Genomic DNA, 14,335 nt, shown 5'->3' with positions numbered 1-14,335 from the left:
GAAAATCATTGCTAATAGGCTCTTGCTTTTTATTCCAACCCAAATCCACTTAGACCAGTCCTGACTGTGAGGGTAAAGATAACACTATGAAAGTTGTGGGCCTTATTGCACATATGCAGCGTTCAATCCCAGGCATACTGCTCTCAACAGCATTTGATCGCATTGCCGGAGAATACATGTTTTCTGTACTCACAGACTCATTCACCCTCAATTGCTTTTATGGACATGAACTTTATTTAATAATCTTCCAGCAAGAGTCAGGGTCAATGGCTTTCTTTTAGATCCACTACCTATCACCAAGGGTACTAGGCAGGGTTGCCCCCTACCTCCCCTACCTTTCACTTTGACTCTTGAACTTTTTCTTAACATGATTAGAAGCGACCCTAATATGTGCTCTAGTGTTTTGTGATTTTACATCATACTTTTGCATTTGCTGGTACTTTGTGACAGGGCAGTGTAGGGAGGGAGGTTTGGAGAGGGATAGCTGCACGCAGTGCCCCTTGCTGGTCACATAATCTATGATTGTGTGTGACTGAGCTCTCTCCTGTCTATGCTTGTCTGTTTCAGCTCTTGCTAGATTTGGTACTGCAGACACAGGTGCATGTATTTCCATTCTTTTATTGGCTGACAGGCTGTCTGTGGACCAATTTAACCATTTCAGCCCACGGGTATTTTTCACCTTATGGAGGAGAGGAATTTTTACATTTCAGTGCTCCTCCCTTTCATTTCCCAATAACTTAATCACTACTTATCACAACAAAATTATCTATACCTTGTTTTTTTCCGCCACCAATTAGGCTTTCTTTGGGTGGTATATTATGTTAAGAATTATTTTATTCTAAATGCATTTTACTGGAAATAATAAGAAAAAAAATCATTATTTCTCAGTTTTGGGCAATTATAGTTTTAAAATAATACATGCTTCCATAATTAAAATCCACACATTTTATTTGGCCATTTGTCCTGGTTATTGCAACGTTAAAATTATATCCCTAGTATAATGTATGGTGACAATATTTTATATGGAAATAAAGGTGCATTTTTTCAGTTTTACATCACTAATTTTTAGCCCATACATTTATAATAATATGCCCTCTTGGCATACATACACAATAGGAAGTACTACGTTGCTACATTGTAGCTAGGGAGGTGACGCAGGGATCAGTGGATGCCTGCTATCACTGTGTCCTGCAGGGAGATTCATGAATGGGAACTTTGTTCCAATTCATAAATCTAACGATTGGTGGCGTTAAGTGGCGGGAGGAAGTGCGGTGGCTCTATTTAACTTATTACCGACCACGTCACGCCGATGGGCGTAAAGCCCTGGGGTTTGCTTTTGCAGGAGATCGTGCGCATGCTGCGGGCGTATCTCCTGCTTTGTAGGCGAAACTCTGCTCTGCCTTTAGTCTCCCAGCGGCGATCGTCACTCGGAGACTGTTAGACGGCGAAACTGCCGTCTAATTATCTTGTACAGTGCTGCAATCCACGGAAATGCTGTACTGGTGTGGCACGGCTGTCCCCTCTGTGGGCTTGGATGTTATCGGCTGTCATAGGCTGACAGCTGATCACGGGGATTGACTGGCAGTGGGAGAGAAGGAGGGCGGAGCACAAAAATAAAATAAGACACTTTTTAATTAAAAAAATAAACAAATAAATATTGATAAAAACAAACAAACATCTGGTGGTCGATCAGTCCCCACCAACAGAGAGCTCGGTTGGTGGGGAGAAAAGGGGGGGGGGGGGGGAATCACTTGTGTGCTGTGTTGTGCGGCCCTGCAGCTTGGCCTTAAAGCTGCAGTGGACTATTTTACAAAACATGGCCTGGTCTTTAGTAGTGTTGGGCGAACACCTGGATGTTCGGGTTCGCGAACGTTCGCCGAACATGGCCGCGATGTTCGGGTGTTCGCGCCGAACTCCGAACATAATGGAAGTCAATGGGGACCCGAACTTTCGTGCTTTGTAAAGCATCCGTATATGCTACATACCGCAAATTTACAGGGTATGTGCACCTTGGGAGTGGGTACAAGAGGGACGTTCGGCCATGCGCTCTTAGTTCGGCCATATGGCCGAACAGTTTGGCCGAACACCATCAGGTGTTCGGCCGAACTCGAACATCACCCGAACAGGGTGATGTTCTGCAGAACCCGAACAGTGGCGAACACTGTTCGCCCAACACTAGTCTTTAGGTGGGTTTAACACTGTTGTCCTCAAGAGGTTAAGACTAAACACTGTTTTTGAACAAAAACAGTGTTTATTCTCGGCCGACGAGAATGAATTGGCTCAGGGGACTTTTGTCCCCTGCAGTCAATCCCCCATGTTGCCGGTAACATTGCAATTGCAGGCATTTGCCATCAAGATCGCGTGCACAGCACCCCAAACTGCAGGAACGTGACTAGCGTGTCCCTGCGGCTGTGGCAGCTGCCGCTGCAGAGTGCGGACATGAGGTTCACATCCCAGCGGCAGAATTGGTTAAAAGGCAAGTTGCTGTCTTGGAGTGAGCATTCGCTTCTTGTGCTTTGCATTTCGATTCCGGGATGCAGGATTTCAAGATTTTTTCACCTACTATCAAGTGGCTGTACTTAGTCGAGTCTTGGAATGGTGTGATCCTAATTCAATTAAGCACTGGGTGGTGATTGAGAGTACCTTTTCACAGGGAGACAGGCTGGGAAGTGCAGGCTGAGAAACAGGGATGGGTGGATGACACTCAGGAGACTGACTGGGAGTGCAGGGATCCGGGTTAGGCTGCAGAAAAGCCGCATCTACACGCGTAGATGCGGCCGCGATGCTCCTTATCAATCGAGCCGCTGATGCGGCTCGATTGATAAGATCCGGCAGGACGGATCTTCGCACCGCCGATTCCCTGCTCGATCCCCGCGAGGGGACAATGGCAGGGAATCGTGCGGGAGATAAGCGGCGCCGGCGGGGACGAGCGGGCACGAGCGGGGAATCGAATGCGGCGCACGCGCGGCGAGCGGGGACGCGGCGGGCACGCGGAAGAGGCGATCCGGCGGCTAATCGAGCCGCCGGATCGCTTCAATGTCCCATGGTGTAGATGGGGCTTAAGGTTAGCAGGCAGGCTAAATCATGCAGACAAGTAGTTATGTATTGGTAGAGCACAAAAACAAAAAAGAATCCCTTTAGGTGCACCACAAGCACCACAACAAGAACTAGTTAATAATCAGGGATATACTGAAAACACAGGAAACCAAAAATTTGCAAAAATACTTTTTCTTTTTAATTTTCCAAAAAGTGCAGAATTTTGTGAACAAGAACTTTAATCACGTAGTAAAGTGCATATAACTGGTTGACAAAGGCAACAACATTGATTTGTTTTGGGTCGCTGACCCTTCTTCAGACCTTTATACATACAGTGAACATCTGCACTAATGAATTACACAGTAGTATCTCATCTGGACAAATATAAAGCCAGGGTAGACCACCACAAGAAGTTTCAAAAGAAGAGCCGCATGGGAGCAGGACATCTGAATCGGGTTGATTAAAGTTCTTGTACACAAAATTCTGCACTTTTTGGAAAATTAAAAAGAAAAAGTATTTTTTGCAAATTTTTGGTTTCCTGTGTTTTCAGTATATCTCTGATTATTAACTAAATAATGCAGACAGGCAGGTGTAGCAACAGGGATAAGACAAAAAGGGGAAAAGACTTGGAGGGGATATCCTGGTAGTAGGGAAGCCAAAAAGGGAAATGACTTGGAGGGAAATGGCAACGGAACACCGTGGCTGATGACCAGGGGTGCAACAGCCTCCAAACAGTGGGAGTGCTGGAATTATATAGCCAGCCTCTTATTCAGTGACTGTAGCAGGACCGCCTCCAGCCACAGCACAAAAGGGGAGCTGGCACACACACACACCTAGCAACAGAGGGAGATGCCAGCACCAAGGAGGAAGTCGGGCTGGCGTCTCTCCGCCATGCGGGGAGACAGAGGAGGAGCTGCATGGGACTCAGCATCTGGAGGGTAATTAGCGATTGTTACCCTCTGCTGCTCTTGCAGGAGACCCAGCGCAGAAGCGAGGAGAGGTGAGTAACGAGCAATCGTTACAATATGCCTCAGGTTCTCTTTAAAGTGAATCTGAAGGGAAATTTCAAACAAAAAAAAAAAGATACCTAAGGAGATGGAAGGCTCTATGTCCTATAGAGCCTTACCATTCGCCTCCTGGTCTCCTTGTCCCCCCCGCAGGATTCACAGTTCAAATCTCCCGCTGCAAGAGACTTCGACAGTCTTCAAAAGCACTCATCCTTCCGAAGATGGGCTCGAGTGCTTCCGAAGACTGCCGAAGCCAGCCCAACCCAGAAGAGAGTAGACTGCTAACAGGGAGCCTGCGGGGAAAGGCGGAAACCAGGAGGAAAACAGGAATGTTCTATAGGACCCAGAGCCTTCCCTTTTCTTAGGTAAATATCTGTTTTTTATTTTAAATTTACCTTCAGACTCTTTAGGAAAAGAGAATGTGTCATTAACTGCCAGGTTCCCAAATTAATACAAAAGGGCATCTGAAAGTCCTTATTGGTGTAAGAGTCTGGCTTGTAGTCATGTTATTGTAGGTACATGGGAAAAATTAAGGAATTTAGGATTTTTTTAAAAAAATAATAACACCCTCTTACCTCTATTGGATATTAAGGGACTTCAGCAAGTTTTGTTTTACAGCCTTTTGATATCAGCAGTTTGTCAGCTTATATTATTAATTTTTTTTATAAATTATTGTAAACACTCAAATATCCTTAATAAATATCCTTATCATACCATAAAATAAAACTGTTCATATTTTTTATTTTGTGAAATAACTATTTATTTAATATCAGTTGAACAAATATGTTGAATTGACAGGTTGTAACTGCAACATAGTCATTAATATTATACAAACCAATGACAACCCAATGCTTTTAAAAATCGATCCTTGCATTGTAGAGATGCAGACATGAATGAATATGTGGCCAGCTTGTCACTCTCTTTCCTCCATTTAATTAACTGCAGTGTCAGGCTGGCCACTGGGAAGTGTGGAACTCCAGAACACAGGAAGTGTGGGGTAAGTATAAACAAATTAATCTTGTCACTTTATGAAGCTTTTAAAATCTTACAGGTTTACATTATTTTTGTGTACAACAATGTATTTTATTTTTATCAGATAACTAACTCTTTAAGGTATTGCAAATGATCTTGACGGGCCGCATGAGCAATGCCAACCACCTTTATCCTGCAGGGGTCCCAGACACAATCTTCCTCTAACCCACTTGGCACCATGCCACAGCCTGGAGGCACCCAGGCAGTGTCACAGCCATATTTATGCCAAGTCTTCTGAAGCTCTTGTTTTTGCGCCGTGATCGCTATGACCTTGCCCACATTCACTCTGAGCTTTAAAACAACCTGTTCTGTTTTATCTTTTAAAGGGTAACGTAGAGCTTTCTCTTTATCTCTAGTCACGTAGACTCCTCTTCCTAGCATGCCATCTTCTGATTGTTGAAATCCAGTCTTGATGATAGCATAAGCAGCAGAGAAGTCAGTACCATGGTACATGACATAGATTGCGTTATTAGTTGGTTGACTACAACTTGTAAGGCAGACTTCATAAAAGTTGGGTAATCTCTCTTCTGCCCAAATGTCACTGGATTGTGCTGCAGGATATCCCCAGTAATTGGCCATTGCTCTGAAAGACAAATGAATAAAACCACTCATGTATAAGTAATGAAAATGTTAACAGGAAATAGCTGATGATTTTTTTTCTGCTTTGATGCTTCTGTTTTATAAAGTAATAAATGTATAACTGAAATGTCCACATCATTAGAAGCTTTCCATTTTATGTTAACGCAGAATTATTACCAAAAATAACTATTTAGATAAATCCATTGGGTACATAACAGTATTAACAAATTATCATTGGCGTAAATAAGAAGTGTAATTTTTTCCTCATGCTACCTTAAATCTACTTCCTGGGTCTCTGCCCCTGAAGAGTGCAATTAAAAGAGCTTCCATCTACAAACATACCACTCTTCGCACCATAGTTATCACTTTAATGATACAAAGATACCATGGTGTGCCAGTCGACCTTGTATCATTGACATTGGATTGATGTTGCCTTCACATCGAGACTGAGCACCCAGACTACACACGGTAAGGTGTGCCAATCTTAAACCTGCAATTACATAGTTATCACTTTAGAGACGAGACAAGAGTTCCCACCCTCGTGATGACAGGCCAAGTCACTACTTTTACTCCTATTCATAGTTTTATGCCCATTTCAGACATGGAGCATAAACGCAATGAGACTGGCCACACTACCCGCAGTGCCATGCAATGCGGCGGAAGTGCTTACAGTGACACAGAGGCAACTCAGGCTTCTGCAGTACATTGCCGAGCGGTACAAGTGGTATTGCGCAGCAGGCACCGCAACGATCTGTTGCAGGCACCTTTATTTCCAAATAAAATATCGGCGCCATAAATTGTGATAGGGACATAATTTAAACGGTGTAATAACCGGGACTGATGGGCAAATAAAATACATGGGTTTTAATTATGATATCTTGTATTAATGTAAAACTATAATGGCCAAAAACTGAGAAATAATGATTTTTTTCCATTTCTTTCTTAATCTTCCTGTTAAAATGGATTTAGAATCAAATAATTCTTAGCAAAATGTACCCTCCAAAGAAAGCCTAAATGGTAGCGGAAAAAACAGGATATAGATGATTTCATTGTGATGAGTAGTGATAAAGTTATTGGCAAATGAATGGGAGGTGAAAGTTGCTCAGATGCAAAAAATGAACAACCCTGTGGGCTTAAGTGCTTAAAGACACCTGTCCACCCCACAGTCAGACTCCAATTACTTCCATGGGAAAGACCAAAGAGCTATCAAAAGACACCAGAGACAAAATTGTGGACTAATAAATAAATCAACTGTTGGAGCAATTGTTAGGAAATGGAAGAGGCTAAAGAAGACTGTCAATCTCCCTCAGACTGGGCTCCATGCAAGATCTCACTTTGTGGGGTATCACAAATGAGTACAGAACCACAAGGGAGGAGCTGGTCAATGACATGAATAGAGCTTGGACCCCAGCTTCAAAGCTCACTGTCGGTAGAACACTACACCATCATGGATTCAAATTATGCATTGCACGGAAGGTTCCCCTGCTCCAGTCATTACAGGTCCTGGCCCATCTGAAGTTTGTCAATGACCATCTGAATGATCCAGAGGAGGCATGGGAGTAAGTCATGTGGTCAGATGAGACCAAAGTAGAACTTTTTGGTCTAAACTTCACTTGCCATGTTTGGAGGAAAAAGAAGAATGGGTTGCATCCCAAGAACACCATCCCTACTGTGAAGCATGTGGGTGATAGCATCATGCTTTAGGGGTGCTTTTTGGCGAAGAGGACAGGACGACTGCACTGTATTAAGGAGAGGATTAATGGAGCCATGTATTGTGAGATTTTAAGCAACAACCTCCTTTCCTCAGTCAGAGCATTTAAGCTGGGTCGTGGCTGACCCGAAGCACACAGCCGGAATAACCAAAAAGTGGTTCCGTAAGAAGCATAATAAGGTTCTGGGGTGACCTAGCCAGTCTCTAGACCTAAATCCAATATAAAATCTGTGTTGCTCGTCGACAGTGCCAAAGCCTGAGAGATCTAGACGAGCTGTGTGGAGGAGTGGGCCAAAATCCATGTTGCAATGTGTGCAAACTACAGGAAACGTTTGACCTCTGTAATTGCAAACATAGACCTCTGTACCAAATATTAACACCCAGGGGGGTAGCAACATGGGTTGCAGAGGTAGCGAACTCATCGGGGCCCGTGGGCTAGAGGGGCCCCATGGGGCCCTTCCTAAACCAAAGTATAAGCTGTTTATTGTTCCTGTGGTTGTAATAATTACTTTTATAGATGCTTTAAATGGTAGTAATCATTAAAAGACAGTTCCCCATCCCCTTCTTGCACCTCTAATACTGTAGATGACCTTGGCAGGCATGCGTCGTATAAAGTGTTACATATAAAGTGCTTGGGTGGGGCCCAATGTAAAACTCGCACCGGGCCCCGAGCTCCATAGCTACTTCACTGTTAACACTTATTCTCTCAGGTGTTCAGATACTTATGTGCAGCAAGGCAGTACAAATAAATTATGATTTAGATGATTTCCTGATTTTTTTTAAACGCTGTCTCTGAAGCTACAATGTGAATTTCAGACCCCTCCATGATTTATAATGCTGGGCATACACGACTCGATTTTGCCGCTCGATTCTCCCGCTTGATCATTTTGCCGCTCAATTCCACAGTCGATTCTCTTATCTTCTGCTAGTTTTTCTTATCTTTTTCCAATCATTTCCCCAAAAAATTTTTCCATTCATTTCCCCAAAAAATTCCAAAAACATACGCATAAGTTAATTGAATCCCCCTAAAAAAAAAATTGGCCCTAGACTACAGTTCTTACACTACATAATATAGACATATGGCAATGGTAGGGATTAGATTGTGAGCTTCTTTTGAGGGACAGTTAGTGACAAGATATATATATATATATATATATATATATACATATATATATATATATATATATATATACACACACTGTACAGCGCTGCGTAATATGTCGGCGCTATATAAATGCTAAATAATAATAATAATAATAATTCATTTCTATCTAGAATCGAGCAGCAAATCGATCGGGCGGGAGATCGGACATGTCGGACATTATCTATCGAGCCATCTTAATGGCTCAAAATCGATGTCCATTATAAGTGGGAGAACTTGCAAAATCGCAAAATTGCCGGATGTTCAAATAGTTATTTATTTATTGTATTTATAAAGCGCCAACATATTACTCAGTGCTGTACATATTTTTGAAAGACACTTGTCATAGGTTTTTAAATAGGATTCTATTCCCGAAAGGACTCATGCAATTCACATTTTGCACAAATTAAAATACTGGTAACTAATATAACTGTATTCTAGTGAATTTGTGTTTGCAATACAGTCTGTTAAGTACATTGTGCTGTTTAAAAATGTCCCAAAACTGAGAACCGCATTTGTTTATAATTATGGAGAGAAACATTTCAAATGTTGAGCCACAATTTGAAATGAATTTTATCATAATTTGTAATCAACCTAATTCTACGAAATAGAACACGATATTGCTTGAACAAAGTAAATCAAGAATCAGTTAAGAACCAATTTCTACAAATATATTTGCACTTAAATTACATACATTTTATTTATTTGTTTTAGTAATCTCATCATATGATTTCTAATTGTGTTCTTTATAACTGATTAAGCAATGTAGCATGTGTATATTGTCACCAGGGCTGTTTCTAGCCTTTTGTCACTCCAGGCAAGAAGTCCTGTGTCCCCCTTTTTCTCCCCCCCAAACCCCCCCCCACACACACACACTATGTAGGTTGTGCTCTCATGCCTCTCCGCTGGAGTCCAGTGCTGTGCGTCCTCCGGTTCGCTTGCCGCTCAGCCTGGTGAACAGAAGTGACACAGGGGGACAGAGGTGACACAGGACAGGAGGACAAAAAGGGCACAGAGGGAAAAGAGGGGACACAAAAGAGTCACAGTGGTGACAGTGTTCAGACTTAAGAGCGGACTCAGATTACGAATGGACCTACAGTCCCCATCTTGTTCGTTAACTGGGGACTACCTGTATTTTGCTAGTTACTTTATTAGGCATGTCTTGCTAGTACTGAGTATGACCTTTTTTGCCATCAGAACTGCCTTATTTCTTCATGGCACGCTTCAGAGACCTCCATATTGACATGATAGCCTCATGCAGTTGGCTCCGTCCATATCATGTCATGACCACGCCCATTTCCCCTTTGGTAGGAGGCCACACCTATTCTTTGCCCAGGTGCACTTTGCGCTGTTCCCTTGGGGGGGGGGCACAAATTATATGCTGCTTGGGGCCACAAAATCCTTAGCTGTGCCCCTGCATTTATAGGCTGGGTTGGGGGTGTGCAGAAGGGGGACAGGGACAGATAGTGGCACAAGGGGACATAAGGAGGCACAGGGGGACAAAGGGAGGTACAAAGGGGGGCAGAAGGAGGAACAGTAAGACAGGGATGCAAAGGGAGGCAGTGGTAGCATCATGGGGACAGAAGGAGACACAAGAGGACAGGAGGAGGCACAGGGGGCCTGAAGAAGGCACACAGGTGCACAGAAGGAGGGACTGGGGGACAGAGGTGGCACAGGGAGACAGAAGGAGGCACAAAGGGGGACAGAAGGAGGCGTAGAGGACAGAAGGAGGCACAGGAGCGAAGAAAGACACACAGGGGGCCAGAGGTGGCATGGAGGACTGAAGAAGGCACAAGGAGACAGAAGGAGGCACAAAGGGGGACAGAAGCAGGCACATGGAGACAGAGGGATGTATGGGGGGGGGGGGGGGGGGTGGAACAGAGGGACAAAGTGGCAGCTGCCTGCAACCTAAACTATCCAGACATTGTGAAGTCTGCTCTCCAGGGAACTGTGAGGCTGCTGCTCCTCGGGGCACTAAACTTCCTGCTGCTGCTGCACTCACACAGCGGAGGCGGGTGATGGGACACCTGTGGGGGGCGGGGCAGAGTCCGGGGGAAGAGATTTATTCAGGGGCGGAGCTTTATCCAGGGAAGTGGCACCTCTCAGGACCAATAACACTCGAGGCAATGGCCTGGAATGCCTTTGCCTAAAAACAGCCCTGATTGTCATTGTAGACCCCTTCCTCACTTGTGCGCTACAGGAAATGCAGGTGTTGTCACAGCGCGTTACCCCTCCAAATTAAAAAGATTCCTTAAAAGCATTATAGTCTTGTACTTACCGGGTGACTCAGGAATCTGAAGATGATGTATATTACAACTGTTTCTGACTGTTATAAATCCTCTTATAAGTTTCGGGTTTCTGTTTTTCTGTTCTGGTTCTGGTGTAGTGCAAGTTTAGTTAAGGAATGCAGTTTTTTTTTTTCTGAAAGGAAGACACAGTAGGTCATTGTGCATATTTATCTTTCCAAGGTGGAAGGTGAATCTAAAATCATAGTAAGACAAATTTTAATAGAAATCAAAAAAATCTTCCTACAGTAGTGGCAGCTGCCTGCAACCTAAACTGTAGGAATACTGTTGCCTAGAGGAAATAAGAAATATATAAGAAATATAGGGGTTGATTAGCAGCGCAGCTTAATGAGAGAAACGTAGGTTGTGTGCGCTACATGCGGTAGTGTAGCATAGTTTGTGCTGCTAACTTACTTGCGCTCCTTCTAAATAACGGCTGCTCCACTCATCCCACTCTGAGCCCCAGCAGGTCCAGTGGCTTTAATGGACATGATCCCTGCACTTTGATTGGCCCAATAGGCTGTCTGTTACTTGACAGCTTAATGAAGATATATGTTCCAGTACAAAGTTTACATGAAGACGGCAACCACCACCAAAATAGCCTGAATTTACTATATGACTATTGGTTAGTATTGTCCCTAAAGTGTATTAATGGCCTTTATTAATTATACTCTCAAGCAGAGTCTTTCTAAGTACAATACCTGTGTTTTGTGTCTTGTGTGCCATTATTTTGATTTATTTCTCAGCAAAATTATTTTGGTGTCACTTACAAGATAAAAATTGTATTAAGCTACATACACACACTTAATAAGTGTCAACCACTGTGAGATGTAGTGTCAAAGATCATTGTGTAATGCACTACCCACCATTCACGTGCATGTGAACTTTGCATGTCTGACTACTTTAAAGCATACTTCTCTTAAAAACACAAACATATTCCAAATGTATTATAATTGAATAGCTTCAATAGCAAGTCAAAAGCCCTATTTGTCCTGAAAAAAAACAACAGCACAGGACTAAATGTGTTTGGGTAGACTAATGCTACGTACACACTTGCGATAACTATCGTTTGCAAGGAACGATAGTTACCAGACGAACGATATTGGAAAGATTGGAATGCAACGATGGGATGCAGCGATCATCATACACATTGTAACGATCGTTCTCGCAGAAAAGAACGATCAGAAGGATATGTTGCGTACATATTTATATACAATAAAAAAAAAACCCACTGACATGGAGTTACAATAGATACAAATATATGATTGTTAACTTGAAAACAAAGTTTAATTGAAATGAGCAATGTAACAATCTTTACGGCCGCGCTACAAAGGAAGTAATGAAGCTGGGCAGAATTCAACGCAGTCGCATTGGCCCTTGTAACGATCGTTCTCGGCCGATGTCTGTACACACTATAGTTTTGCAACGATTGTCGGTAGATATGATCCGTCAGGTTGGATATTTCCATCTTCCCGATGTCGTTCTTTTGTCGTTCGTGTTAATGATCGTTAGGTAAAGTTCTTTCCCCGATTCTCGGCGGAACGATCGTTAATGAGCTGTTTCAAACGACCATAGTCGCCAGTGTGTACGCAGCATAAGTATTGCCCACGATCCAAGAACTCATCAAACGCATAGCAGTAGTGAAACAAATTGGCTAGGCTCTTAAAGGGAATCTGACGTGAGAGGTATATGATTGCTGCCATATTTGTTTCTTTTTAAACAATACCTGTTACCTAGCTGTCCTGTTGTTCCTCTGCCTCTAATACTTTTAGCCATAGACACTGAGCAAGCATGCAGATCAACTGTTTCTGTCAAACATTGGACAAGATATGCTTGTTTCAGGTGTGTGATTCAGACACTACTGCACCCAAAGAGATCAGCAGGACTGCCAATACTGGTATTTTTTAAAAGAAAATAAATATGGCATCCTCCATGCACCTCTTGCCTCAGGTTCTCTTTAAGGTGTCACAAACATTTCCACTGGGAGACGTTGTTACTATAGCACACACAGTGTAGACTCTGCAATGGTTTGATTTAAATGTGACCACAAAATATTCTGAATAGGCTGCTTTGAAAAACTAACAGCGTTACAGAGATTACTTATAACAAAGGTTAAACATCTATCACTTACCTAGTAGGTGTAGAATGCGATGTATGCACAATACGGGAGGATCTGCTTTATATAGGCTTTCTGATAAGTTTCAGTTTCGTTTACAACATCTGTTGTGCTTTATTATTTCCCGTGGAATTTTTTTTTCTTAACCTAATGAGAAAAATATGTTGTGGGGTTTCGCCTACAAATATTGTGTTAATTTTTTTTAGAAGTATTTAAAGAAAAGGAAACTACAGTAAGAAGAAAACTAACTTCTTGTAATAATAAATGTTAATGTGTATAACTATATAGATTAAATAAAGTGTGAATTCACAGATACAGCCATTATTATGGACTACCATAGTATACAGTGAAGGTAGAACCTCAGTTCATGATTTAGACATTAAGCATAGTCTTGGTAAGGATATAATTATAGTGTCCCCTTGCTACTGAGTGGGGAATGACTGGGACCACTTAGCTTGGGAGACAAATACAACACAACTAATTGTGGAAGAGCGATGGGGAACGAGGTGTTTTTAAAAAGTGGGCAGTGCCACAAATTTAAACCAATGGTTGTGCCTAAAGTTCCCCCAGAATGTGTTAGAGTTTTCTAGTTTGCTGACCATTATTTGAGGCAGGGATTGCTTTTGAGTGAGATTGAGACCACGCAGGACTGCTAAAAGATATTTGGAGCCATCTAAAAATGCTGACAGATATTGGGGCCATCTACAACCACCAGCTGTACTGGAAACAAGCTTACCTACAGTATGTCTGCTGGCCAATTTTGGTGGCCTCCTATAACTTCTTGCTGCCATTACTTTTTGAATTTGTTAATCATGCATTGAATCTTACTGCACAATATTAATCTGCATCTGATTTTATGAATATATTTGCATTTTTGGAGACAATTGTGACATTTTTGGTAAACCAATATAGAATAAATTGTGGAGCAGGAGGGATGATCAAGTCGGGCTTACCTTCTCACTTGTAATTACTAGCAGATACTGGGAACCTGCTCTAACTGCTGGCATGCAGTGCATTAGGATGCCTCACATGGTTAGACCGGCCCCCAGTGGCCACACTGTGAGCATTGCATTGCTTTTGCATTGCAGTGCAATGTTCCACATACCAATGCAAACATTACACTACACCACAACGCCTCACTGGAATTTAGCCTTGTTGGTGAGACAGGACCTGTCTTTACTAAAACCATGCTGTCGAACTGAAATAAAATTATTCTGTGCTACATAATTTTGTATAGCATCCCGTAGGATACCTTCAAACAATTTACACACAACTGATGTTAAGCTTATTGGTCTTTAGTTTCTTGGCTCTGAATTTTTACCCTTCTTGAATAAGGGGAAAGCATCAGCTGTACGCCAGTCATAAGGAACTGAACCACTTGAAAATAAGATAAAGTGGTTTTTCGATAACTGAACTCAACTCCTTTAA

General features: G+C 42.5%; 1 long non-coding RNA gene across 1 annotated transcript; it reads right to left on the bottom strand.

Annotated features, from left to right (window-relative positions):
- Nucleotides 1-4,778: 4,778 nt before the first annotated feature.
- LOC137521484 (uncharacterized) lies at nt 4,779-13,049 on the bottom strand. Its single transcript, XR_011022138.1, has 3 exons — nt 12,923-13,049; nt 10,785-10,927; nt 4,779-5,658 (listed from the first exon to the last, which is right to left on the bottom strand). It is a non-coding gene; the product is annotated as an uncharacterized lncRNA (long non-coding RNA).
- Between the last annotated feature and the right edge of the window lie 1,286 nt (nt 13,050-14,335).

Source organism: Hyperolius riggenbachi, chromosome 6, assembly GCF_040937935.1.
Source record: "Hyperolius riggenbachi isolate aHypRig1 chromosome 6, aHypRig1.pri, whole genome shotgun sequence".
Classification (NCBI taxonomy): Eukaryota; Metazoa; Chordata; class Amphibia; order Anura; family Hyperoliidae; genus Hyperolius; species Hyperolius riggenbachi.
The sequence above is the reverse complement of the archived record's forward strand: the minus strand, read 5'-3'. Positions and strand labels throughout refer to the sequence as shown.